The 13,978-nt window shown below is 48.3% G+C and overlaps 1 protein-coding gene across 1 annotated transcript in view; it reads right to left on the bottom strand.

Annotated features, from left to right (window-relative positions):
• Positions 1 to 13,978, bottom strand: part of LOC142342876 (vesicle-associated membrane protein 7-like) — an 87,474-nt gene that overhangs the window by 23,300 nt on the left and 50,196 nt on the right. The gene's annotated exons all lie outside the window — the stretch shown is intronic.

Raw genomic sequence — 13,978 nt, 5'->3', positions numbered from 1 at the left:
AGAGTTTAAGGCAATGGTGCAGGGTGAGAAAGAGAGCATTAAAGACTTTGCTCGCAGACTAAGATCCATGTGCGACATAGCCTTTGCGACGTACAATGCTGCCACTACGGATGAATTCAACAGGGATCAGTTCATCGAGGGGTTGCTGGACGACGAACTGCACGACCTTCTGATGAGGGAGCAGCCACGCACCTTCCTGGAGGCACAGAATCAAGCATTGAGTTGGGAAGCTATTGGCAAGAACTCGCGGAAAAGGAGCCGCCGCCACATCGCGTCAGTGCGGTCTGCCGACGAAGTGAGGCAAACCAACTACGCTGGCCCAAGCAGGCAACCTAACGATGGAGATTATTCAAGGGACCGCAGACATACAGCCAGGGACGAGGCGGAGAGTGAGGAATAAAAATTCCCGAAGATGCATAATCGGATGCAGGCGATGGAGTCCTCGCTCAAAGAGGTACAGACGAGCATGAGTAAGATGCTGAGTTCAATTCTACCTAAACCACGGGAGGAACCCCGATCGGGCGCAGCAGCGGGGGCTGCCCCGCAGTTGTTCAACCCCTACCCCCCCCCCCCCCCCGACAGTCGTCACAGGAAGCCGTTTCAGAGAGTGAACAACCAGAACAGACAGTGGGCGAGCTGGAACAAACCTCGTGGTAGTGACTGTTGGCATTGTGGTCAAGAAGGGCACGTGAGGCGGAACTGGCCCCAGTATCGCGCTCCTTTAAACTAGGAGGGGCCGGGTCTCTGGGCGGATTCCACCCGGAGGGGTTTGTCCCGGCCGAATTCAGAAACAAGCCACAAAACTCAGGGAGCGGGCATAAGAAATACGGGAGCAAGTTTAACAGTAAACCCCAGCCCCAGCTCCATCAAGATCAAGCAAACGTCTGCTCCTACGACCCAACGCCAGCCGAAATTGCAGGGACGGTTGTGACAAGGAGACAAGCCAACAACGATGAGGATCCGGACGAAATTGATAAACCGGGTTTGTCACCCATGGTCGATGTCATAGCAGGAGGGATGGCCGTAAGGGCGCTGATTGACAGCGGTGCCACAACGAATCTACTGCACATAGGGGCTTACAAGAGGATGCCGAATCCGCCGTTGATGACGAGCTTCGCCGGGAATTTACTACTAACGAACGGCAAGAAAACACCTGTGGTCGGAAGCACGAAACTCAAAGTGAAAGTAGGCTCTATAAACGATGAACTACCCGTGTTGGTGCTAGACGAAATGAACCCGGAGCTAATCATTGGGTCGCGGACAATGGAGGAGTTCAGATGCTCACTGGACTTTGACTCAAACCAGTTTTGGACCGGGAAAGGCGACGGCTCGGCAATTCCCGTCGAAATGATCCCGCTGCAGGATCCCACACGCCTTGAAAAATGTCAAACTGCTACAGACGCAGACGATGGTCACCGGCACGACCAAACTCGTTCAGCTGACTGCCTGTTAACTTCTGCGCATGCCACACGAGGTGCCCAGCATTACCCATTCCAACCAGTCGGTAGCCCTAAAGTACCTGGAGAACAACAGGAGACCACAACTCCGACGGTGACCCAGACTGTGCAGTCAGTAGGTTGGGAGTACGACAGTGACGTGGAAAGGATCCTCCAACTTACCGACCCAGACATGGAAGATGGACCCCGAGAGCGACTCCGGGAGCTGGTCTGTAAATACCGAGATGTCTTTGCACTAAGAGACTCAGAGTTGGGGACAACCGATCTGGTCGAACACCACATCGTCACTACGGACAGCAAGCCGATTAAAATACCGGCACATAGAATTTCCCCAGCTAAACTTCACATAGTAGAAGAAGAAGTGACCTCGATGCTTGAGAGAGGGGTCATACAGCCGTCGAGCAGCCCGTATAGCGCGCCTATTGTTCTGGTGAAGAAGAAAGACGGGAGTACGCGGTTCTGTGTGGATTACCGGGCACTCAACAGCGTGACGATCAAGGACGCTTTCCCAATCCCGAAGATTGCTCAGACGTTCGACGTTCTGAGAGGAGCCAAGTTCTTCTCGTCGATGGACCTGGCAAGCGGATACTGGCAAGTGCCCATTGCCGAAGAGGATCGACACAAGACGGCGTTCGTAACCCCTGACGGTGGTCTGTACGAATACCTCAAGATGCCTTTTGAATTGTCCAACGCTCCCGGGACTTTTCAGAGGCTGATGAATGAACTCTTTAGACGACACTTGTGGAAATAGGTGCTGATTTTCCTGGACGATGTACTGGTCTACAGTGAAAATGAGGACGATCACCTACAGCGCCTTGAGATGGTGTTCCAAACACTGCGCCTAGCCAACTTGAAACTGAAACCCAAAAAGTGTCGACTGTTCCAGAAGCAAGTGATATTCTTGAGCCATGCGATTTCCGCAGACGGCGTGTCCCCCGACCCCGAGAAGGTCTCCGCCGTCAGTGACTGGCCTGTACCCAAGACCGTGAAACAAGTTGGATCTTTCGTTGGTTTCTGTAATAATTACAGGCGGTCCATTAAAGACTTCGCAAAGATTGCTCAGCCTTTGCATGAGCTGACAAAGAAGCAGGCCCGGTTCAACTGGACGGTTGAATGCCAACTAGCGTTCGATCGCCTGAGGTTTGAGCTAACAACCGCACCCATGTTGCAGTTCCCGAAATACGATAGTCCCTTCATCGTGGACACGGACGCAAGCAATGTGAGCCTAGGGGCGGTACTATCCAACATAGTGGACGGCGTGGAACAACCCATCGTCTACGCAAGCCGAACCTTGAGTCGAACAGAAGCGAACTACTCGACGACGAAAAGAGAGGCACTGGCAGTGGTCCAAGCGCTGAAGTGGTTCCGACCTTACGTCTGGGGTTTGAAATTCATTGTACGAACGGACCACGCTAGCCTGCACTGGCTGTTCAGGCAGAACTCAGATGGGCAGACATTTCGGATGTTGCAGCACCTGCAAGAGTATTATTTTCAAGTGGTGCACCGAGCGAGAAACCGCCACGTAAACGCTGACAGACTATCGAGAATGTTGGAGGACGAGCTCCCAGAGTGGCAACCAGGCGAACTGGAGGAGGCACTCGGAACTTGTCCGGTGCCAAAGTCCCTCGAGAAAGCGCTAAAAGACTTGGGGCACGATGCCGAACCTACACAGGCCGTGCGGTCAGGCGGCACTACCGGTCCGGAGGAAGCTAGGATCACATGGAGTAGGACGCAAAGCAATGTGCGGGAACTCCAGGAGAAGGACGAAGCCATCTCCCAAATCCTCTACTGGGTACAGGATGGGACCAACAAAGACCGCCCAAGCTTAGGAACCAACCTTGTGACCAGGGCAGAGGCCACCAAATATGGAGAAGAAGTACTGGCGTACTGGTCTCACTGGGACGAGCTCCTCATAAAGGATGGACTCCTGTATCGACGGAAGGAGAACGCCGAGGGAGACCTCCTGCAGCTGGTAGTACCGGGTTTTTGCAGGAAAGAGATCCTGGATCAACTGCACGCATCACCGGTCAGTGGAGGGCACCTGCACCTGGAGAAAACTCTAGGACGAGTCAAGCAACGATTCTGGTGGCCAAGGGTACGGTTTGACGTGGAGCGCAGATTAAAGGTCTGCCTGGAGTGTGCTGCTCGCACTAAAGGGGGAAAGCGCCGAAAGGCAGATCTACAAACTTTTGTAGTAGGGATACGCTTCCACACAGTGGCCGCCGACATCATGGGCCCCGTAACTCGAGCAAAGGCCACTGGTGCAAAGTATGTTCTCGCCCTAACTGAATACTTTACCAAGTATGTGGTTACAGTGCCTTCAGTGCACACCGAAGCAAGGGACGTAGCCAAAGCGATTGTGGAGAACTGGGTCCTGCAGTTCGGGGTACCCGACGTCCTACACACTGATCAGGGTAAGAACTTTGGTAGTGAATTAATCGCCGAGATGTGTAAGCTGTTAAAGATTGATAAGTCAGGCACTTCACCCTACCACCCAGAGGGAAACGGCCAGGTGGAAAGATTCAATCGCTCCATGGCCGACATGCTCTCAAAATACTGTGCCGAGTGCCCAGGCGATTGGGACGAGCTTCTCCCGTACATCACGTCACGTCCGTACATAAGACAACGAATGCGACACCCTTCAGCCTTGTTTAACGCCAAGGGTCCCAATACCCCATCGACCTCTTTTACCCGAAGTCGGACGACGGAAACCCGACCACCCCTTTCGTCGAGTGGTTAGACGGACAGTTCCGGGAAGCTCACATGCACGCCCGTGAGTTCTTAGGACACAACCAGAAGAGGCAGAAAGACCGGTTCCACAAAAAAGTGTTCGGAGAACCCTATAGGGTCGAAGACAAAGTTTGGATGTTTGCAAAACACAAACAGAAATCCAACAAATTCTACAACAATTGAGAAGGGCCCTATGTGATCCTAAAGCGCGTCTCGGAAGTGAACTATAAGATAGCGAAACCGACAGCGAAGACCAAGTGGAAAGTTGTTCACTTCAACAACCTAAAACCGTACGTTGACGAGGACAGCGACGCGAATAGGCAGCTAAGACCTCGTGGTGCAGCGACTGAACAGGACCGGATCGGAAACAAGGACCCAGCCGATGACGACGGAGCAGATGACGAGGAAGACCGCGAACCGGCGATTAGGGGAGCGCCCCCGGAAATCTCTCCCGGCCTGGCCAATGCAAAGCTCCAAGTGGAGGAGAGGCCAACAACGGGCCTTACTAGACTACGGAACGGAGTTGAGGGAATTGTTCGAAGAAGAGGAGGAAATGGCCGGCTCTGAGGTGACTCCTAACCCAAAAGCAATGGCACTGGACACCCCGCTCCCCACCAATAGGGAGCCATCAGGACTTGGAATTGGCTCAAACATACTCGTAGACCCAGACCCTAGTGCCCAACCCCTGGAAGCAGCAATAGGAGGGGAAGCAACCCCTCAGGCGACACCTAGGAAGTCAGTCGAGGACAAGACTCCCAATGTCAACGATCAACGAAATTATGCAGAGGATAAGGACACAGACGGGGAACCTTCCGAGACCCCTATTTCGCAGCCAGTCCCCAACGACTTGACACCAGAGCGAGTAGCGCTGCCAGCCCAGCCCACAACACCCCCGTCAGCCCCTATACCACCAGAAGCTGGAAATCCAATTCGGAAGCGAAACGAGCCGCGGCGAGGCACACGTGTGCGACCCCCAGTCTGACGGTTAGGGATAAACGATCGATAAAGGTCAGACTTAAACTTAAACAAACTGTATGTACTCGAACTGTAAGTTGGCAAATATCAAACCGGCGTGACCATTAGGTTAAGTTTTGGTTCTCAATTTCTATGACATTGCCAGACAGTAGGTAAACAATGAAAAGGTCATTGATTATTCGGTTATAAACTAACTCGATTTGAGCCAGTTTGATACTTGACATACTTGAAATTCAGTAACTCATCTTGATGCTAAATTTTCTGAAACTTTTGCTATTGGGAGCCGTGTTTCGGCTGACGAATCCGGAGAGCAATCACACGGCCGGAGTTGTTTTCATCGCGGAAGACCCGACCATCCTACCATAGGCCTACGAATCGATCTGGTTGCCGCTCCCGTACCCTGAAGCTCTCCCTTTCAACGAGAGTCTTCTAAGTTCCGCGCATGTTGACTTCCGGATTGGCCTAGCAGAGCAGTGGAAAGACCACGGAGGCAACATTTGTGCCGATGGACAGTTAACGGAACGAGTGCGCAATCTCACGCAGCATTACGTAGAGGACGTGGCTGAGGTAGCGCGACAAATCAACTCAATGGTGAAGCACCTCAAGGAGACCACGGCTACCACCGTCAATCACGACCAAGCGCACCAGGCACGGTCCAAACGCTGGGTGCTACCTCTTCTCGCGGGAATCGGGACAGCTTTGGTCCTGTCGCCGGTACTCAAAGATGAATTCTGTCACCTGACCACTTCCCTGGGTTTCTGCGGCGAGACAAAACACATGCGACAGCTACAGAAAGAGAATCGCCAGCTGAACGAACAGCTTAAGAGTGTCACTCTAGCCACGGGTGAGAGACTCCATCTGATTGCAAGTTCTCTGAACCGTACCCAACACCAACTCCAACGGACAACACAGGGATCCAATGGGAACTTTCGGCGAATCCAGGCCGCAATCAACCAGCTGCTGGATCACACGCACACAAAGACAGGGAACGACTACTGCGTCAGTGTGAAACCGCACACCCTCTACACGGACTTGTGGGCCCTGTCCCTATCAGCTTCGAACTTCTCGAGTGAACTCTATGATATACGGGAAGAACTGGTCACCTATCGAGCATCACTGACCGAGGTGGTTCACCAATGGCACCGAGCCATCAATGAGCTTACAGAGGGCAATCTGGCTAGCGACCTTGTAACCCCGGGAACGTTGAGGAAAGTTTTGGCCAACACCGACTATCGCCGAGGAAAACCTGTTATCCCGCCAAATTTCGTGAGTCTCTACTACCGGCTGGAGCTAGTGGGAGCCAGCTGGGCCGCCGAAGACGGTCTGTTCATTCGGCTGACAATACCGACCGCAGAGCGTCAAGGGTTGTACCAGAGCTATCGTGCGGTTGGCATACCGCAACCCATACCATCAACTGAGACAGCGAGGATCTATGCATTGACGAACGAAATCCTCCTGACCACAGACGAGCGACGAGTTTTTGTAGGAATGACGATGTCTAATTTCGTGACCCAATGCCCGCTCAGTGGCAGAGTCCGGCTCTGCAAACGCCCATTTCTCTGGAACAAACTAACGAAGGATGACTGCTTGACAAACCTCCACTTGGGTCGAGAAGACGCAGCCATCCGAACGTGTCACCACACAGTAGTGGATTTACCAAAGGAAGTCACCGCCGAGTACCTCGAAGACTCCGTGTACCTAGTTACTGCCGGATCGGACAATTACAGTTTCAGAAACTAATCCGCCACATCAAGGAAACCAGTGATAGTGCCCGGCTGTCGTAGCTGTCTGATTCAACCGCCGTGTGATGGCCACACCGAGAATTACAGCGGAAGCATGGAGTTGCGAGCCGACTGGCGTAGTTGCGGACACGGCAACGGATCCATAATTCACATCCGACAACCCAGTTTGCTAACCGCCATTTTGGGCGAACTCGACCAAGCGGAAAGACGTCTACTGGAGAGACCCGCGCCACCTCACCTGAAGCAAGACCTACAACAGCGAGTGATGGAAGTCAGTCGCTTGAAGCTGGTGACCCTACCCGAGGAGGTGGTGGACAACCGCCGCATGAAAGAGCTAGCGAAACCCCTTGCAGAGGAGGTGGTGACCAGTCACGTGAGACATGAACCTTTCAGACGCAGCACAGCTTTCGCGGGGCTAGTGACAATAGTGACAATGACTGTGATGGGCCTCAGAGTCTTAGCAGCGGCTCAGTTTGGACCTCTGACGTACCTTCAGAAGTGGTGCCGAGACCACCTGTCAAATTGTAGAAGGGAGGACTAACCGGGAGAAGTAACGGAACCGACGCCTCGTGGCCTAAAACGAGGAAAGAAAGAGACTCTACCTCAGGAGGATGACGATTGCCATGAAATGCAATGCAACGAAGGTCAAAGCTCTTCTCGGACAGGGACCAATCAACCAGACGCACCGAAGACTCCAACCCAGGGATCAGGGAAGTCGAAAGGGCCCAATAACAAGAAGCAGCCGATGACCACAGATGAAGCGATAACCTTCGTTAAGAACAGCATGAAAGGCGCTGGGGCGACTCCGAGGACTCCAGAGCATACATCCCTTTGAGCTAAGTCTGATCAAACTTCTCATTTATTTTGACCTCTAGTGATCTGTGCATCCCACAGAGGTAGGTGCTATGTAGATTATGCCTATTAACGTATAATTGCTTGTGTGTCATCGTGTACTCTAGTGCTAATCACTGACTGGTAGTCTAATATTAAGAGACCTCGAACATGATCGAACGTGCGCAACCCGTTAAGTAAGACCGGATATAACGACCTTAGTAAAACGCATTCCGTTAGGTATGGTTAGTAAACAAGCGTACACCTAGGTTCGACGAGCAAATATAACGCCGCGCAAAAGTCAACAAACGGAAACCGTACGGTCATTCTGATTACTTTTGTTACCGCGAATAGTCGAGCTAATTCACAAGAAGCGAAGTAGAAAACGGCAGATTTTAACATTCGAGAGACGTTGGAGGTGTTCCTCCACCCGATAGACTTGGACGAGGACATGCAGTATGTGCGCGACGGATTTGGGAGAGAGATCGAGCTGGACGCTGATCCGGTTGTGTTGTCACGCAAGAGGGTGCTGCTTCAACAGCACTTCTTGTCAGATCCGAGCTTCCTGGGCTCGGAGGCATTGCTCTTCATGGACCGGAGTTATGTAGGGACCTCGATGCTGACCAGCGACGAGGTCGATGCGCTGGAGTCGATAGATGATGCGAAGTACTGGAACCACCGGATGAACCTCATCGGACGTGTCACCTGGGAGACGCTGGAGCTTCAGTCTTTCTTTCGACTGACAAGTAAGGAGGAGGACATGAAGACCCTCGTCGACCTCTCGACCGCCTGGTGTAGCCCGAAGTATGGATCTCCCTTCCGCACCTTCTACTGGGACTTACGTGGACTGGGACTGCCCAGCATTGACTTGAAGGCCAAGACTCTTCGGACCCTTGTCCTGCAGGGAGTCATCAAAGCAGCGATAGAGGAGTTGCGAGAACATTACTTGCCCTTGGTGCAAGTCGGATTCGGACGGGATGACAACTAGGATAGAGTAATTGAACTAGAGAGACCATTTAGTGTAGGTTTGTGTGTTCACCTTGGACCGAAACCACAATGAACAAACATCTTACATCTAAGCTAAAAATAAGCTATCTATCATTCATTTTGATCATTACTGTTGAACTGACTGCTTGTTTCATAAAATTTCATCGATAAACATGGTGGCACTTTATTGGGAATCGAAATAGTTAGGGGACGGGTGCTTTGTGGTTACCTCTATCAGATATGAATTATTGGGAGATATAATACTGACTTCGGAACATGGAGATCAACTGAGGCTCCTGTGCTGGTCCCCAGCAAGGGGTGAGTTTCTTACACACTTGCGCCGTCATCACTTTAGCCATGGGGAAAAGAAACTGTTTCCGGTGGCTATGCATCTTGCAGAGAGGCACGGGAACGAGAATGCAAAAAGACTAAACCAACTAGTGGCACGTATGCTAAACTAAACTGACTAGCTCAAAGATTAGACTGTTATCATGAGACTGCTATCATAAGACTGTTATCACCTAGACAGTACCCTTAAAGAACTAGGGAAGTCCTCATTGTTCAATTTTCCTTTTCCGAATTCAGACCGAATTATTATCCAGGAGGATAAATGATCTAGAAGGGAGGCCTGTAAAATTGAACTAGCCGTATTAGGATGACCATAAACATAAAGGCCAACGGAGTTGTTGATGAACCAACAATAACGCAAATTTGCTGAGTTGTTTACTTAACACCAAAACCCACCATAATCTGATTTGTAATATTGCTATCCAGTAAACTGCCATTGAAACGTTAAAATGAATAAAGGTGCTCGAAGAGGAGCTAAGATTATGAAGGTGTTAGTGACGAGTCGGGAAAGGAAGTTAGCAGACCGGGAACTAAAGCGGAGGATGAAATTGTTAGATATGGAAGTACGCGTGCTGATCCGTATGAAGCAGATAGCACAGGGAAGGTTGTTTGCTGCGAGGGGAGAAGAATCAAATAGCGGAAATGAATCGGAAGAAGAATGGCTAAGGATAATGAGGGCGGAAAAAAGTAAAAACTAAAACTCTATAGACCAAACTTAAACTATTATCATCATCATATCATCATCGCATCATCATCGTTATCGTGTTGTATATTTGTGCCTTAGAATTTAGTTTATTGTGGTTTCGGGACAACTTTCCGCACCGGGCTAACATGACCCGTTCCGTCGTCCGTGACCGAAAAAGCAAGATAGATCGCGGGAACCGATGGGCCAGCGTGCGTGCCCGTGTAACATTCCCAATGACCCTCTGATTGTCCGGGGGAACTAATATACACGTAAATATTAGCTGACAGCGACCGGGCAATCATCCGTAGGTCGGTCGAACTCAGCTCGGTAACGTCCTCGGTCGATTCACTCGAACGAACCCCATCGGGGAGATCAAACAAATAACGGTCTGGTCCCGATTTTCGCAGGCGTTTCACCCAGTCCTCGATAATTCCGCCAGAGTTGCGGGAACCCGTTAGAAATACTGATAGAGCAGAGCACACGCAGTTATACCTATGATGACCAGTACGCAGAGTCTCGATTCGGAACTGGGTAAGGTCAAGAGACTCGGAACTGAAACAATACGGTTACTTAATTATCATCGTATTTAAACGTAGTACGTGCAAAATACTATAATACTCACTTTTTGAACGCTGGAGAGAGCAAGTGGGTACCGTTAGAAGGTATCCCCAATCGTTTGCACAGCCGTTCTACCCGCCGCTTGTCAAGGTGAACCATAGGTCCGGTCCTACGAACGTCGACACGCTGTTGGCACTTCCGACAGCTCGCCACCACCTTCCTGCAGAATTGTCGTAACCGCTCGACGTGGCACTTCGTGCGGATAAAACTTTCCAGCTGTAAACGATCAGGGTGATCTCTATCTTGATGTTCCATGATCAAAGTAGGGAGCGCGTCTTCGCTATGGAGGACTCGTCTTCCATCTCGGTAGAGTTTCCCATCGCGAACTGTGAATAGTCGAAGCTTTGTTCGGACATGTCGTTCTTTGCGAGTAAGAAGCTTTGAAGATGTCATGGAGAGCTTTTTGTAGTGTAGTAACTTGTTATATTCATTGACATCCATTATAACTGAAAGAAAACAGAGTTTTACAAAATTCGTAATTTTGGCCAAATCTGAAAACTTTTACAAGTTGGGACCGAAAATTTGTCCACCCCCCCCCCGATTTTTTGAAGCCGATATGGCTGAACCAAGCTGGGGTCACCGTCACCCTAGGGCAGCCCTAAGCTATTTGTAAACCAGGATTGGTAGTGCCAGCTTTACCCAGTCCGGAGCTATTAACACTTATGAGGGGAAAAAGTGATAATTTTGGGGAAAAATCCGAAATTCGCAATTTTGGAGTTTAATGAACACTAGTCATACTAGGGTGCAATAAGGCCCTGAGCCTACGCTTGATTCGGCGGAATACGAATCATACCCCCCAAACCGCACTAAGTAAACAAAAGACCCGGAAACACATAATTCGTAAAGCAACTAAGTATAAGTCGACTTGCCGGCCAATTTGAACTTTATGCTTGTTACGGACGTACGGCGCAACCGGACCGTAACCCTACAGCACATAAGCGGACGTGCGGACGGTACCCTAGGAATTCTATTATGTAAACAAATTGCACGTGAGAACAGAAAAATCCGGAGTTCGCATATATGTAAATTTGGCAGCCATCTTGACTGATATCTATTAGGTAAGTTTGGTATTCGACACGTTGAAGTTTTACGGCATTGGTATGACGGATTGTAAACAAAGTAGCCAATAGCATTATGGCAAGTGGAAACGTGGTGCAATAATGACGGTTATTTGGTTTGAGTAAACAAACTGTTTGCTCGGCTCAGTATAAAATCGGCTTACACTATAAGCGCAGCGCAGAAGTTGCAAATCGTGAACGAGTTAATTATCGATTGTTTGGCATAGTTTGCCGGTATTATTGAGCGAGAGGCTCTGGTTAATCGTTATTAAGCGTCGTTGCGTTTAACTTTGCCGGAGCGATTGAGCGAGAAGCTCTGAATAGTCGCTGTTACAGAATTAGAGTTATTTAGCGAGTTTTGCCTGATTTGATTGAGCGAGAAGCTCTGAGTAGTCTTTGCGGTTTAGTTACGTTACTGATCACCGATCGCTGTTGCAAGTGAGCGAGAGGTTCTGGAACTTGCGTTATTCGATCGAGCAAGCGGCTCGGATTAGTTATAGTTGGCAGAGTTGCCTGTACCGTTGAGCATTGAGCTCGGATTGGGGTCTAGCGTGTTTAAAATCGCTAGACGGTTAGTTAGGTAATAGAGCGATCGCTCTGATAGTTTGCGGGATTACCGACGTTTATAGCGGGTAGATAAGCGTGTAGAATCGTATCGTTCCGCGGGAATTTGGTTAAACGTAGAGTTTGTTGTGCTTAAGGATTACCAGTCAGTACTCTGAGTAGTTCTTAAGTGTATTCTAGTTAGTGCTGTAAACTGGTACTATAGTTGGATTACCATTGTATAGTTTGATTGTTTGTTGTTATATTTACTATTATTCCGTTAGTTACTTACGTATTTGGTTTATTAATTGAATAGTTGCACTAACTGTTTTGATCGAGCCGGAAGAGCAAATAAACGGACAAATAACAAGAACGAACCACCAAATAAAAACCTTTCGAATTGTGAGATCTAGGCGCTAGTTCCCGTTCTAGGCTGCCTAATAAAGTTCAGAATCTTACACTACTGTTCCTTACTAAGAGGGGGACCCGATGTCGGTTTGTCCCGACAACATCGATTCCTAGAGGGGAAAGTTTTTTGACTGCTAGTTGCGGAGAGGATAGGCCACTACAATTATGATATTGGATTTATTAACGCAAATTTCACTTTTCACTTTGAATGCCTGTTTTGAAAAGTAAAGCTTTAACAAGAGATATCACGGATCGGGAAATGAAACGGACACAAAAGTGAAATAATCTGCAAAGAAGTATGAATTAGTTTGAAATGAGTTGAAGGTTAAAATTAGAACTAAATTACGCCAAGTAATAAAATTTACTCCGGCAGGTTACAGCATATTTTTGGGTTTCGTTTGACTGACTACCTCAACGTTTGTTCTAAATCCCCTTGTTTAACATGATATCTAAGTGAGCTTTTGGACATCTGTCATCATTAGGAACTACAAATCACGTAAGCAACGCCGACAATGGTGCAAGCAGCTCCCATTGATCAAATGAAAGGCTCGAAAACAAATGAAATCAAAAAAGCTGCTTACTGTAAACAGACTAACCAGAAAAGTTTAAAAAAAATGCTATATTCAATTGATAGAAATATACAGCAATTCTGCGTGCATATCCAGTTTAAACTTTAGTCTCTGCAGATTTCGCAAACGTTGTAATATTCCTCAGTTTCAATTGAACCTTTCTGTGAGAGTAAATTTCCTAAAACTTTAGGTAAAATGTGCTGGTTTATAGATTTACCTCGAGCTTGCGTTGTGCAGGTAAATTGTACATAGGACTGCAAGAAGTTTTCAGACTGCAGGTAAGTTACCTTGCAGGTAACTTTGAGTACCCCAAAATAGGGGCATATTTCAGGTAAATTTAGCTCATGATTTAGGTAATTTGAATTTATTAACAAATCAACATGATATTTTACAGCCGATGAACGTAAAGAAAATCACAAGAGGACTTCAGATGAGCTGTTCAAGCTCTCATGAAGAGGCCCTAAGATTATAAAGAAAAAGTGCTGGAATTGGAGCTCTCAATATGTGCATTTCTCAAAATGTGTCGTAAACAACCCAATTATCTTTTAAGAAAACTTCGGCGAACCTTTTGAAAAACGATTTAAATTCTGTTTCGGTGTAATCGGATAAATTTGGGGGAATCAGATGATTTTTCGAGGTGAAGTTGTAAGCTTTCATTACTTTAAACGTTATTGAGTTTTGTCTTGCTAATGTCCTACAAAAGGGAGTTTAATAATTAAACCTGCACATTCTTCGAGGAATCATTGCATATAGATACACCTATAATAGTAGGTGTAATTAGAAAGTGGCTTCATTTGCCTCAAAATTAAATTCTAGATTGATACATTTATGAATTTCTACAAAGATTCCACAATTCGTAATATTCAACACTGATGCTTTAACATGGGAAAGTTTCCAGTGTATCTCATTTTTCTTCAAGATGAGCGCTAGTTTGAACTAACCGCAAATTGAAGGGGACTGAAAAAACTTTTTCAGTGCTGAAAAGTTCAAACCTCTGATCACCGAGGCATAAGTTCCATCATTGGTT

The sequence above is a fragment of the Convolutriloba macropyga genome, chromosome 7, assembly GCF_964194025.1.
Source record: "Convolutriloba macropyga chromosome 7, txConMacr16.3, whole genome shotgun sequence".
Taxonomy (NCBI): Eukaryota; Metazoa; Xenacoelomorpha; order Acoela; family Convolutidae; genus Convolutriloba; species Convolutriloba macropyga.
Note: the sequence above shows the minus strand (reverse complement) of the source record. Positions and strands in the feature narration are given on the sequence as shown.